Source organism: Beta vulgaris, chromosome 1 (genome assembly GCF_026745355.1).
Source record: "Beta vulgaris subsp. vulgaris cultivar EL10 chromosome 1, EL10.2, whole genome shotgun sequence".
NCBI lineage: Eukaryota > Viridiplantae > Streptophyta > Magnoliopsida > Caryophyllales > Amaranthaceae > Beta > Beta vulgaris.
In genome coordinates, this window is record NC_079202.1 from 19,571,015 (window position 1) to 19,584,024 (window position 13,010).

General features: G+C 42.2%; 1 non-coding gene across 1 annotated transcript; it reads left to right on the forward strand.

The window, feature by feature from the left end:
* The first annotated feature begins 9,009 nt into the window (after positions 1-9,009).
* On the forward strand, positions 9,010-9,116 carry LOC125494465 (small nucleolar RNA R71). Its single transcript, XR_007270714.1, has one exon. It is a non-coding gene; the product is annotated as a small nucleolar RNA R71 (small nucleolar RNA).
* Positions 9,117-13,010: the final 3,894 nt, after the last annotated feature.

The window sequence follows — 13,010 nt, forward strand, 5'->3', positions numbered from 1 at the left end:
CTAGGTTAGGGGTGTGGATCATATTCTAGGAATGTGGTGCAAAAAGGGTAAGTGGAGTACAAACTAGGGGTAAATACTCCCCCAAGCTAGTCCTAACACTATTCTCAATTAAAGAACTCTCACACATATCCTTGAATTTCACTTGTTTCTTTTTCACTTTGTGAACTTTTTCCTTTTTCTCATCAATTTGATCTTTCTTTCTTTTCATTTTCAATAATAAACCAAATCAAACAATAAGAACTTTCTTTCTTTTATTTCTTTTGTCTTTCTTTTTCACAAAATTTTTCAACTTTTGCCATCATACAAGCACATTAACTCTCTTTCAACCAAGACTTAATATCAAAACCACTTAACTCAACAAAAACTACACATGTACTCCACTTTGGGGAAAGTTTGGCCATGACTCATTATGTGGGTTAAGCAAAAATAGGATAGAAAGGCTCAGATGGGTTGAGAAGCGAATTTATGCAGGTATTCAAGCTTTTGGCTTTGTAGCTCCTATTACTAGCAAAAGAAACGCCCTAAATCATTCTCCTAGAGGCTCGTCTTATGTAATCTTGGGGAGCTAAAATGCAAGTCACAAGTTAGGCGATCAATGGTGAGGGTTGTGAGTGAGTCTTACGAGGTTCTTGGCCCTCCTTCGGGATTCATCGCACAAGGGGCAAGGCAATCCATTCATCCAACTCGCCTAATTTCAAAGAGACTCTACCAAAAGTTATCGGTTTCAAGAGACGCCTAAAGTCACAACAGGGCTTCCAAAATCATCAAGTCTAATATAAGGAAGGTCTTCCAATCAAGTCATGAACTCTTTAGCCACAAATCATGCATGCAACCAAGCTATCCTAAATGCAGAAAAAAAACAAAAAAAGAAGAAAAAGAATAAAGAGGAAAATGTTTTTTTGTTTTTTTTTTATTTTTTTTATAAAATATGTAAAGCAAAAGAAAATGACCAAAAGAAACTACCAAAGCACAGCTGTACAGGTGAAGAGAAGTCAGCGGGGTGGAGGATGTCAATACCACAACAGAAACAATCACACAGTACAACCGAAAACCAATGAGACCCCTAACTTCTAACCATCTATGAACCCGAAACTCCCTAAGATACAGACATACAAGCAAGTCCCCCAAGCTTAAGCAAAACTCCGCGCTCGGAGTTGCAAAAGGAGGGAAAGGGAGGGGGGTTAGGAAAAACTCCTAATAGTTCCCACCATCCCCCCATCGGGAGGGGGTAAGGGGGAAATACCCACCAGAGGACCCATCATAGTAGGATGGGTAGTGGGGGTAAGGACGGAATGAAGGCTCCTCAAACGGCCCTTCTCGAGGGTCGAAAGATGGAGGATAGTGGGGATGGTTAGGGAAGGGAGGCTCATGTCCGGAGTGGACATTGGCGAGGTGAGTGCGCCAAGCCACCCTAGACACATGGTCCAGGTCGGTGCGGATACCGGCAAGAGTAGCCGTAACCGCACGGTGATTGGCCTCCTGAGAGGCCTGCATCTGCGCTATGGCTGCCATGACAGAGCCCATGTCGAAGGATTGAGAGGAGGAAGCTTCGGCCACCTCACTCTCAGGAATGCGGTGGTCGGGCCTCGGACCTCTCGGAGCGCGGTGGAATGCGCTCCCTATGAATGGGCTCAGGGATAGCCCGTGGGATGTCATGGGCAGGGGGAATCCGCCAACGGTTTTCAGCGTCAGCGGGGAGGTCCCAGTTGAAGTCGGGCCCTATAAAGCAGTAAGGTTGCCCCCCACAAGCCAGGTTTCCGTTTCCTTCTGATAACCGCGCAGAAATTTCATCTGCTGCAAACTGGCACCATCCAACTTGTTGGGCTGACCAACAGTAGGCACGCTCGCTTCCAAGCGAGCGAGGTCATCGTGCAGGTCAAGGTAGGACGCTAGTCGGGTGACCATGCCACCACAAAGGATCTCCCCAGTCACCGTTGTGCCCCCCCGAATTTCCTGCAGTCGGTTGAGGAGGAGAGCAGCAAAGTTAATGCGGGCTCTATGGTGGGCCCCGTCAGTGGCCAACCAGAGAACCAACAGCTCGTCCTTCCGCAACTGCCCGACTTCCTGTTTAGGAAAGATGGTGTAAACCAACATCCTATGGAAGTATCGGAGAGCAAGGTGGATGATCTCCGCGCTTTGGACGAGTTCGTTCGAAACGAAGTCGTACCGTTGGTGATCTTTGCCACCACTCTTGCTCATTGTATCCCTGCCAGATGATGCTCAGAGGGCATCGCAGGAGCTCGAGGGTCCATCCCAAACGCCTCACAGAATTCGTCAAAAGACAGTGCTCTAGCTTGATTAAACATGCGAAATTGAATAGTTAGAGCACCTGTCACATTATTATGTGCAACGTACTCAAGAATTCTAGAGTGAGTTGATCATAAGTAGGTTCATGAATAGAAAGGAAGTCCGATAACCCGACTTATCTGCCATTTCCCTTATCATCGATTGATGCAGGTAGTTGCAGGTATAGTGGAGTCATAGAACTTCGTTGGACGAAGTGTGCGCTCAGAAAGTTGTTGAAAATTTGTTTGTGAGCGGCATTGGGAAACTTTAGAGCATATAGGGGAGGGGGATGCGAGCTAGACGAAGGTCCTTGTGAAGAAGACCCCGTCTTTGCTCGCTTAGACCGGAATGAGCCTACACCACCACTTCTTCCCATGGTGAAAAAGAATTTTTGTTTGGCAAAAAGGGAAGGAGAAGTGATGATCTGCTGCAAAGACACAACCACAAAGCGGACTCTCTACAAAGAAACACGCAAAAAGAAAAAAAACGAAAACACACAAAAAGAAAAATCAAACCACACAAAAGGGAAAACACACAAAAAAAAGAAAAATAAAAACTAAGCCTAAGATCTACCAGCTAGCCATCCACAATTAGTAGCAACAAAGTTGCTAGCAATCAAGAGTTTCACCACTCAAAGAGACTTTCAAGCCAATTTCACCAAACCAACCACAATTATGCACAAAAATCAACAACACCAACAATTTTGCAATGTAGTTCTCAAAAAGTAAGAATATTATGAATTTATCACAAACCACAAAAATTGCACTTGTTCACCACATCACCAAACACAAATATGACCAAAGTTCATGAACAATCAAAAGAAATTAAGGAAAACAAGCATGCAATCAAAAGAAAACACACTAGAAGGTCCAATTTAGTTGATTATTGATGAAAAAGCAAAGATTAGAAGGGAGTTACCAACATGGAGATGAAAATCCCCAATTTTGAAACCCTAGAAATCGAATCCTTGCAAAACCCCCAATTTTTGTGCTTTGAATGTTGTAGAGAAGATGGTGATGAAGATTCGGTGATATTTCCCGTTAAAGTCGCCGGAAAAGGGTGTGGTGGCCGGATCTAGAGAGGAGCAAGAGGAGAAAGTGAGTGAGTGTGAGAGATATTCGAAAATATGAGTAGAAGAGGAGAGAAAGGCCCGAAAATGAGAAGTAAATCACGGTTTTCTGTTGCCCTGCCGGGTTGGTGCGGGCGCACCTCCTTCAGGTGCGGGCGCACCAATCGATTTTAAAAACCTTCAAAGCGTTTGGTGCGGGCGCACCATCCAGAGGTGCGGGCGCACCATGTACATGTGTGGGCGCACCAAACTTTCTTTCGAAATATGTTCCCTTTGTGCGGGCGCACCTGGAGAAGGTACGGGCGCACAAAACTTTCTGTTTTTCAGAAAAAATTCCGGAGGATATTGGTGCGGGCGCACCATGCAGATGTGCGGGCGCACCACATTTTTCGTCAAAATTTTTTTTGCTTGTGCGGGCGCACTGTGAAGAGGTGCGAGCGCACAAAACCTTCTGTTTTTCTTCTCAAAACTTCCGGAGAATTTGGTGCGGGCGCACCATGTAGATGTGCGGGAGCACCAAACGTTTTTTCGAATTTTTTTTTTCTTTGTGCGGGCGCACCTTGAGGAGGTGCGGGCGCACAAAACCATCTGTTTTTCTCACTCTTTCGTTTTCGAATCACTCATTTCACTTAACTTTTCACAATAACTCAGATGTCCCAATGTAGCTCTCATGGCTAACTGATAAATCAAAATTCTAACTAACAAACAAAAGAAAAATGAACTAAAATAAAAGAAAAGGAAGAAAAGAAACGGGTTGCCTCCCGTATAGCGCTTGTTTTAAGTCTTTAGCTAGACTAAAAAGGATACTTCCATCACAAGAGTCGCTCAGGTGAGCGAAGAATCAAGCAACCAATTGAACCAAGGCATGAGAATCATGATAGAACTTCAACCTTTGCCCGTTAACCCAAAATGGACCGTTCTCACCCATAACTTCATAAGCTCCATATGGAGTAGTCTTCAACACAGAGAAGGGACCCGACCACTTGGACTTTAACTTTCCGGGGAAAAGCTTTAGTCTTGAGTTGAAAGTAAGACCTTGTCCCCAACCCGGAAATCTCGTTGTTGAATCCGGTTGTCGTGCCATTTCTTCGTTTGCTCTTTGTACAGTCTAGAACTCTCATAAGCATCAAAACGAAGTTCCTCCAGTTCTACTAGCCTTTCTTTTCGAGCTTCTCTCCCAAGTGTAGATCCATGTTGAGCTCCTTAACTGCCCACCAAGCCTTGTGCTCAAGCTCAACCGGCAAATGACATGCCTTGCCATACACAAGGCGATAGGGAGTGGTGCCATGGGCGTCTTGAAAGCCGTGCGAAGAGCCCAAAGAGCGTCATCAAGCTTCAAAGACCAATCCTTTCGTGTCCTATTGACCACTCTCTCAAGGACATTCTTAACCTCTCGATTCGAAACCTCAACTTGGCCTTGTGTTTGGGGGTGATAAGGAAGACCTACTTTGTGATTCACCCCGTATTTCTTCAATAGTGCTTCTAATTGCTTTTTGGCGAAGTGTGAACCGCCATCACTGATCAATACACGGGGCACCCCAAATCGAGGGAAGATGATCTTCTTCAAAAGCTTGGTGACTACCTTATGGTCATTGGTGGGAGAGGCAATGGCTTCCACCCATTTGGTCACGTAGTCGACCGCAACAAGAATATATACATTCCCACAGGAAGGAACGAATGGGCCCATAAAGTCGACCCCCAGACATCAAACGGCTCAACCTCAAGAATGTTCTGTTGAGGCATCTCGTGTCGCTTTGTGATGCCACCACTCCGTTGACATCTATCACAAGCCACCACAAATGTTCGGGCATCCTTTGCAATGTTGGCCAGAACATACCACATTGGAGCACCTTAGCAACAGTTTTGCTTGCTCCACCGTGTCCTCCACATGCCAAAGTATGGCAATGATGCAAAACCGAGGCCATCTCATGATTAGGAACACACCTCCTAAACACGCCATCAGCACACTTCTTAAAAAGGAGCGGGTCATCCCAGTAGAACCTCGAAACTTCTTTAAAGAACCGCTTCCTTTGTTGGGAAGTAAAACCATGAGGTTCAATCCCACAAGCCAGATAATTTGCATAATCAGCGAACCATGGAACCTCATTGTTCAGAATGGCGAACAAGGCTTCTTCTCTCAAATCTCCTCGATAGGAATCTCCTCCAGATTGTCAGGAGGGAGGCGTGAAAGATGGTCAGCTACCACATTCTCCGTCCCCTTCTTCTCTTTCATCTCAAAATCAAACTCCTGAAGAAGCAACACCCACCTAATGAGCCTAGGCTTAGCATCCTTCTTACTCATCAAATACCGGACCGCAGAATGATCCGTATACACCACCGCCTTATTACATGTCAAGTAGGAACGGAACTTGTCAAAAGCAAAACCACGGCCAACATTTCCTTCTCCGTAGTTGCATAGTTCCGTTGAGCATCATCCAGAGTCCTACTTGCATAGGCTATCACATGTAGCCTCCCTTCCTTGCGTTGCCCAAGAACAACTCCCACTGAAAAGTCACTAGCATCGCACATTAGTTCAAAAGGCAAGCTCCAATCCGGAGCTTGCACAATGGGGGCAGAAGTAAGGGCTTTCTTAAGAGTTTCAAAAGCCTTAGTACAAGACTCATCAAACGCAAAATCAACATCTTCTGAAGTAGATTCGTCAATGGTTTGGCTATTTGAGAGAAATCCTTGATGAAACGTCGGTAAAAACCAGCATGTCCAAGGAAAGCGCGAACTCCCGTCACCGAGTTCGGTGGCGGAAGCTTCTCAATAACCGAAACCTTTGCCGGATCTACTTCAATACCCTTTTTCGACACTTTATGCCCAAGTACAATGCCTTCCTCGACCATAAAGTGACACTTCTCCCAATTCAGTACAAGGTTCGTCTCTTGACACCTTTTTAACACACATTCAAGATTAACCAGACATGTGTCAAAAGACGAACACACACACTAAAGTCGTCCATGAAGACTTCAATGGAATCTTCTAGCATGTCAGAGAAGATTGCTGTCATACACCTCTGAAAAGTGGATGGGGCATTACACAAACCAAAGGGCATCCTTCGATATGCAAATGTCCCATACGGACAAGTAAAGGTGGTTTTCTCTTGGTCATCCGGATGAATGGGGATTTGAAAGAATCCGGAATAACCATCAAGAAAACAGAAGTGTGAATGACGAGCAAGCCTCTCCAACATTTGGTCAATGAAGGGAAGGGGGAAATGATCTTTCCGGGTGGATTTGTTCAGTTTCCTGTAATCAATACAGACTCTCCACCCAGTGACAGTCCTAGTTGAGATTGTTTCTCCTTTCTCATTCTCAACTATAGTCATGCCTCCTTTTTTTGGAACCACGTGAATCGGGCTCACCCACTTGCTATCTGAGATAGCATAGATGATTCCCGCGTCACGTAGTTTCAAGATCTCCTTTTTCACAACCTCTTTGAGGTTGGGATTGAGCCTTCTCTGATGCTCGATGGAGGAGGCATTACTATCGATGAGATGGATACGATGCATAGCAAGAGAAGGGCTTATCCCCTTAAGGTCATCAATCGAATACCCAATGACATCTTTATATTTTTGCAAAATTCCAATCAGTTTTGATATAGAAATGTCATCAAGACTCGAATTGACAATAACAGGATAAGTACATGCATCATCAAGAAAAACATATCTAAGAGAGGAGGGAAGGGGTTTGAACTCTACCTTGGGAGGAGGCTTAGAACACTCCTCTTTATCAGTGGATGATGCAGCTAGAACCTCAAACGCCTCATCTTGCGTTTCCTCTTCCATGTCCAAGTTAAGGGTGTCGGTAAGTGCAGCATACAAATCGTCCCAGAATTATCCACACTCATGGTGTCCTCTACCTCATCTTCCACTAGGCTTACCCGGCAAATTTTCTCCATCATAGGTCTCTTCAGTGTCTTAGAGAACTCAAACACCACCCGCTCATTAGCTACCTCAACCGTGATTGTGTCGTTTTTGCAGTTTATCACGGCACCCAAAGTCTTTAGAGCTTCTCTTCCCAGAATAAGAGGAGTCTCAGGATCTTCCTCCATATCCATCACCACAAAGTCGCATGGTACAAACACATGCCCAACTTGAATCGGTATATCCTCCAACTCACCACAAGGGACTCTCACAGTGCGGTCCGCCAATTGAATCGTTTTGCGCGTAGGATGAAGAGGAAATTTCAGGTGCTTTGCAATAGAAAGGGGCATCAAATTGACACTGCTCCCAGATCGGCCAGTGCACCCTTAGGCTCTAAGTCACCTATCTTCACCGGCAAGGTGAAACTCCCGGGATCTCTTTGCTTCTTGGGCATAGTTCGTTGCACAAGAGCACTCACTTGGTAAGGTAGGGAGATAAGCTCATCTTCAAGTTTTCGCTTATTGGAGAGGATCTCTTTCAAGAACTTAGCATAAGCTGGCATTTGAGACATAGCCTCAAGGAATGGATGTTGATTTGCAGGCTCTTCATCACATTTAGAAATTTAGTGAACTTGTCACTCAACTTTCTCTCTACCAACCTATGAGGATAGGGAACCGGAGGCACATATGGTTTGGTTGGTGGAGGTGATGGCAATGGGTTTTTGTCACCAACTTGAACATGTGACTCATCTTTCTCCTCAACTTCTTCTTTCTCAGTCTCCTCAACTCCTTCATCCTTCTCAACAACCTCAGCTTCTTCATCCTTCTAACTCCCCATTCGGCATCTTAGGACCCGCATAACTTGTTCCCGACCTCAAATGAATGGCTTTGGCTTGATGGAGGTTGGGGTTAGGAATGGGTTGGCCTGGAAGTTGATTTGTGGGGGTGGAGGGATTCTTCTCAGCTACTTGGGCAATTTGGGTTTCAAGCATTTTGTTGTGGGCTTGTAGCTCTTGAAACCTTTGCTCATGGTTTTGGAGAATTTGGTTCATGGATTGGAGTTGTTGGAGAATTTGGAGAGAGGTTGGATCGGAAGATGGTGTAGGTTCGGGATTTTGTTTGGGAAATGGAGGATTGGAGGGAGGTTTTGGGTTGTTGGTCCTTTGATGTGGAGCTTGGTATATGTTGGACCCTTGTGAGGAGGAACCACCTTGGTTATAGTTTTGGTTTTGGTTATACCCTTGCGCAAACCCTTGGTTGTGAGCTTGGTTGTACCCTTGTTGAGGTTGATTCCATCCTTGTTGAGGTTGGTTGAATCCTTGGGTGTAGTTTTGTTGAGGTTGTCTCCAACCTCCTTGTTGATTGTTCCTATACCCTTGATTCCCTTGATATCCATCTCCTCTTGAATTATTGCCGCCACATGCTCCGAATGGGTACCTCCACAATAAGAAGTATCATGGTTAGTACCACCACAAATATCACAAGAAAAAGAGTTTACCTGTGAAGGAGTAGACGATGCAAGATTGATCTTGGAGAGCTTCTTATCGAGTTGGTCCATCTTAGCTTGAATTTGATCCATGGGGTCAATTTCAAACTTTCCGCTCTTCTTAGGTTGAGCACCTCTTCGTCTTCCACCCCATGAGTAGTTCTTGATCACCTCCTCAATTGTGGACTCAAGTTGTTCTTGCGGGATCTTAGATAGTTGACCTCCCGCTCCAGCATCAAGATTGGCCCGTGAAATCGGATCAAGACCATCATAGAAGAATCGCATGAGTAGATTCTTGTTGAACTCATGGTGTGGGCATGAACGGATCATCTCCTTGAACCGCTCCCAAGCTTCGGCAAGTGTCTCATCGTTCTCTTGCTCAAATGAGGAGATCTTCCTCCTTATGTCCGCAGTCTTCCACTCCGGGAAGTATTTCTTCAAGAATGCCATCGTGACTTCTTCCCATGTAGTGAGGGAATTAGCAGGCAAGCTCTTGAGCCATGACTTTGCTTTTCCGGTAAGAGAGGACCGGAACAGGTGCATCTTGATGTAGTCAGGAGAGACATCATTAGTTGTTATCATGGCACAGATCTCAAGAAACCTGTCGAGATGGTCTAGAGGATCTTCATCTGACCCCCACAAAACTGCTCTGCTTTCACCATCCGAGTATACTGAGGGTGAATGCTGAAATTTGTAGTGGTGGTAGGGAGTCGAATTCCACCTTGAAGAACATAGGAACCCGGATTTCCGAAATCCCTAAACAGTTGTGGATTTTCTTCACCCATTTCTGATTCAACTTCACTTGATGTACTTGAGATTGGTGAAGAAGGCTCGGAACCCAAAGTCAGATTTCCCAAATTCTTCCGAAGCTTTCGCAACGTACGGTCGATTTCAAGATCTAGAGGCAATGTGGGTGAACCGTGAGTTCTTCTTCTCATGTAACACAACAAAGCTAAGCAGAGGATTAGCAAATAACAACCACAGTTAAAAAGAAAATAAAAGAAAAATCAACTAAGCAAACTAAACTAAAATATACTTCAATCAATAGCACAGTTTCCCCGGCAACGGCGCCATTTTGATAAGAGGTTTTTAGTGTGTCGTTAAGGCACTAAGAACCGCTTTCCAAACAATATTTATAAGTCCTAACAAGCAATTACTAAGAGAATAGTAAGGGCAAGTCAAGGGTCGATCCACAGGGAAAATGGGATTGATTAAAGTCTATCAAGTTAGACTACCTAATTGAAAGGTATTTGGGGTTTGAAAGATGTTTGGTAACAATTAAGACTAACTAATCAACTAGAACAAGCAAATATCAGAGTTTAAATATCAAATAAAAGACACTAGAGTTAAGGTTACTAGTATGAATAAGAACGGATGATGATTGTTAATGCGATTGTGAAGAACAAAGACGATTATGCAAGGTTTAGTTCTCCTCTAAATACTCGAGTCCTCTCTCGAATGGTCCTCAAGAGTAATCACTTAATCTCAACTAAATCCTTTCTCGAATGGTCTTTAGTTAATTGATTAAGAGATTCAATAAGTTTGGAAAACCCCTAATGAAGGATCCCCTTAATTTCCATCCAATATCTTGGTATAGAAATTAAGTTGATTCTTGGGGATGATAAAAGAGTTCAAAATCCGATTTAAGAACATTTGAAATCAAAATACCAAAGTATAAATGTGATCAATATCTATCCTAAGGTCTCAAAACACCAAGATCAATGCATAAACTTCTCCATACATCACAATCACATCAACATCATATTTAAAACCCTAATTCATACTTTCACCCTAACCCTAGATTATGAAACTACTCACTAATCATGGAGTTAAAGCAATTAAACAATGAATCTATGACTAATCTAAGGCTAAACATGATTAAGTAATGATTAAACTAATGAAATCGCAATTATGAACTAAGAGAATAAAAATATAGAATATCAAAAGCAAGAACAAAGACGAAGAATGAATAAAAACTAAAACTTTGAATTGAATTGATAAAAAGTACCTTGAATGTAATCGAATCACAAACTATGATCACTAATCTCAATTATCAATGGAAACTAAAGTGTGTTCTCTCTAATACAAAACCCTAGAATGTTGTGTGAAAGATAGAATAAAGCGTAAGTCACAAACTGAAAAGGAAAAAGGCTTTAATGATCGAAATTTTTGGTCGGAACGCATGGTGCGGGCGCACCATAAGTAGGTGCGGGCGCACCATGCTCAGGTGCGGGCACACGAATGTGAAGGTGCGGGCGCACCTAAGCTTCTGCCTCAGCTTGAATTCATCCGTCAAAATGTGCGGGCGCACATAGCGTTGGTGCGGGCGCACCAGACGCAGGTGCGGGCGCACCAATGTCGTCTGTTTTGTGCTGCAATGTTGGTTGATGGTGCGGGCGCACCAGACGCACCTCAGGCTAACTCTCAGCCTCTAGCTTGTTCCCTCGTGCCATGCCTCGCATTTCTCGGCCCCAAAAAGGGTCATACCTGCAATAGAAACACGAGCAAACATGGTGAAAGCAAATGTGCTAGAAATTCGATCAAAATAGATCGAAAGTCTAGCAAAATGTCACTATGACCAAGTATGATCAAGTGAGTGAAATAGAAGGGAAAAGTGAGGAGAAAGAAGGAAGAAAAGGAGAGAAAGGGAGCTAAAACAAGCCAAAAGAAGGTCATAAAGTGCGTTAGAAACGCACTTATCAATAACGAACTTAACTACATGATTAGAGTATATATGAAAGATATACATTCAATGACATTAGGCATGCTTTTCAAAGGGTCCTTATCACTCCAACCTAACCCATTCTTAGATGTCTAATCTCACTAGTGAATGTATGTCTTCTTTTCGATTCTACGGAAAATCTGGCAGCATTTATCTACAATTCTCCAAGTACTCGATGTAGATATATAGTTACTTATATCTACATATGTACCTGAGAACAAAAGTAGGGAAACAACGAGCCAAGATTTTCCTCTATAGAATCGAAATAAAGACATACATTCACCACCTAAGTGAGATTAAACATCTAAGAACAGTCCCAAACCGGGGACTATTCAAGACTTACTCCTAATGAGTAAGTCTCGAACGGGTATCTAGGCATATGATATGATGATGCGTATATACATAGGTTTTTGAACAACAAAGCATTTTACATCGAATCTTAATTAAATGATACATATATACATATTTGCACATATAAACAAATTATCACATATAAACCAATTTACTAATATATGAAATTAAAGAAAGTTAAGTATGAGCGATAACATACCAATATCAATTTCTAAATAGGGAAATGGAACTCAACACTTCGTCACTAGCACTCCGTCACTAGCTAGCTTCAATAATCAACAACAAAGTTTAAAGTTTAAATTAGTATAAATTACTAAACTAAACTAAACTAAACTAAACTAAACTAAACTAAACTAAACTAAACTAAACTAAACTAAACTAAACTAAACTAAACTAAACTAAACTAAACTAAACTAAACTAAACTAAACTAAACTAAACTAAACTAAACTAAACTAAACTAAACTAAACTAAACTAAACTACAAAAATAACAATCATACTCATCCTACCACAAAGACTGGTACGTCTCGTTATGCGTACAAATTAAAACCTTATTTTATCCACATTAATATTACCTAAGTTTAGTACAGCGATAAATAAGGGTCGATCCCACGGAGAAGTTTATATAATCCTAAAATCCACGTTCAACTAATTAAGAGTACTTAACTATTATATACATGCTATTTATTAATATATACATATACACATTGTTTTGGGGGGATTTACTAAAGATAAATCTATCTTATATTTACAAGTCATGACAAGTAATTCCACTTTACGCTCATATTACTTTCAGAGATTTATAATTTCTTAACCTTGATTATGCTTCGAATTTCATGAATCCAAGATTGATTAGATAGATTAACTGTAGGAATTCAAGTAGCCAAACTCCCCTATACTTCCATACTTTTAATCAACATTGAACTAGGCCGAATATCGATTCTAAACTAATCTAACCACCACAAGTATTTCGCAACTTTTGATGATTAAACTAGAAGCATTATAGAACTAGAAGTACATCATTAATCCCTAGTTAATTCAAACATAACATATCTTTATGTTTAAATAACTAGCCTAAGTTATATTCTAGTTTGAACTTATAACCATCTTTGCATGCCTAAATTAAACTAGTTGCTACTTGTTATTATACAATTTTGACTAGGCTAAATCAAATAACTAGCAATAATCTCCACTTTATACCTAATAAGATAGCAAATTAAGCATAACATT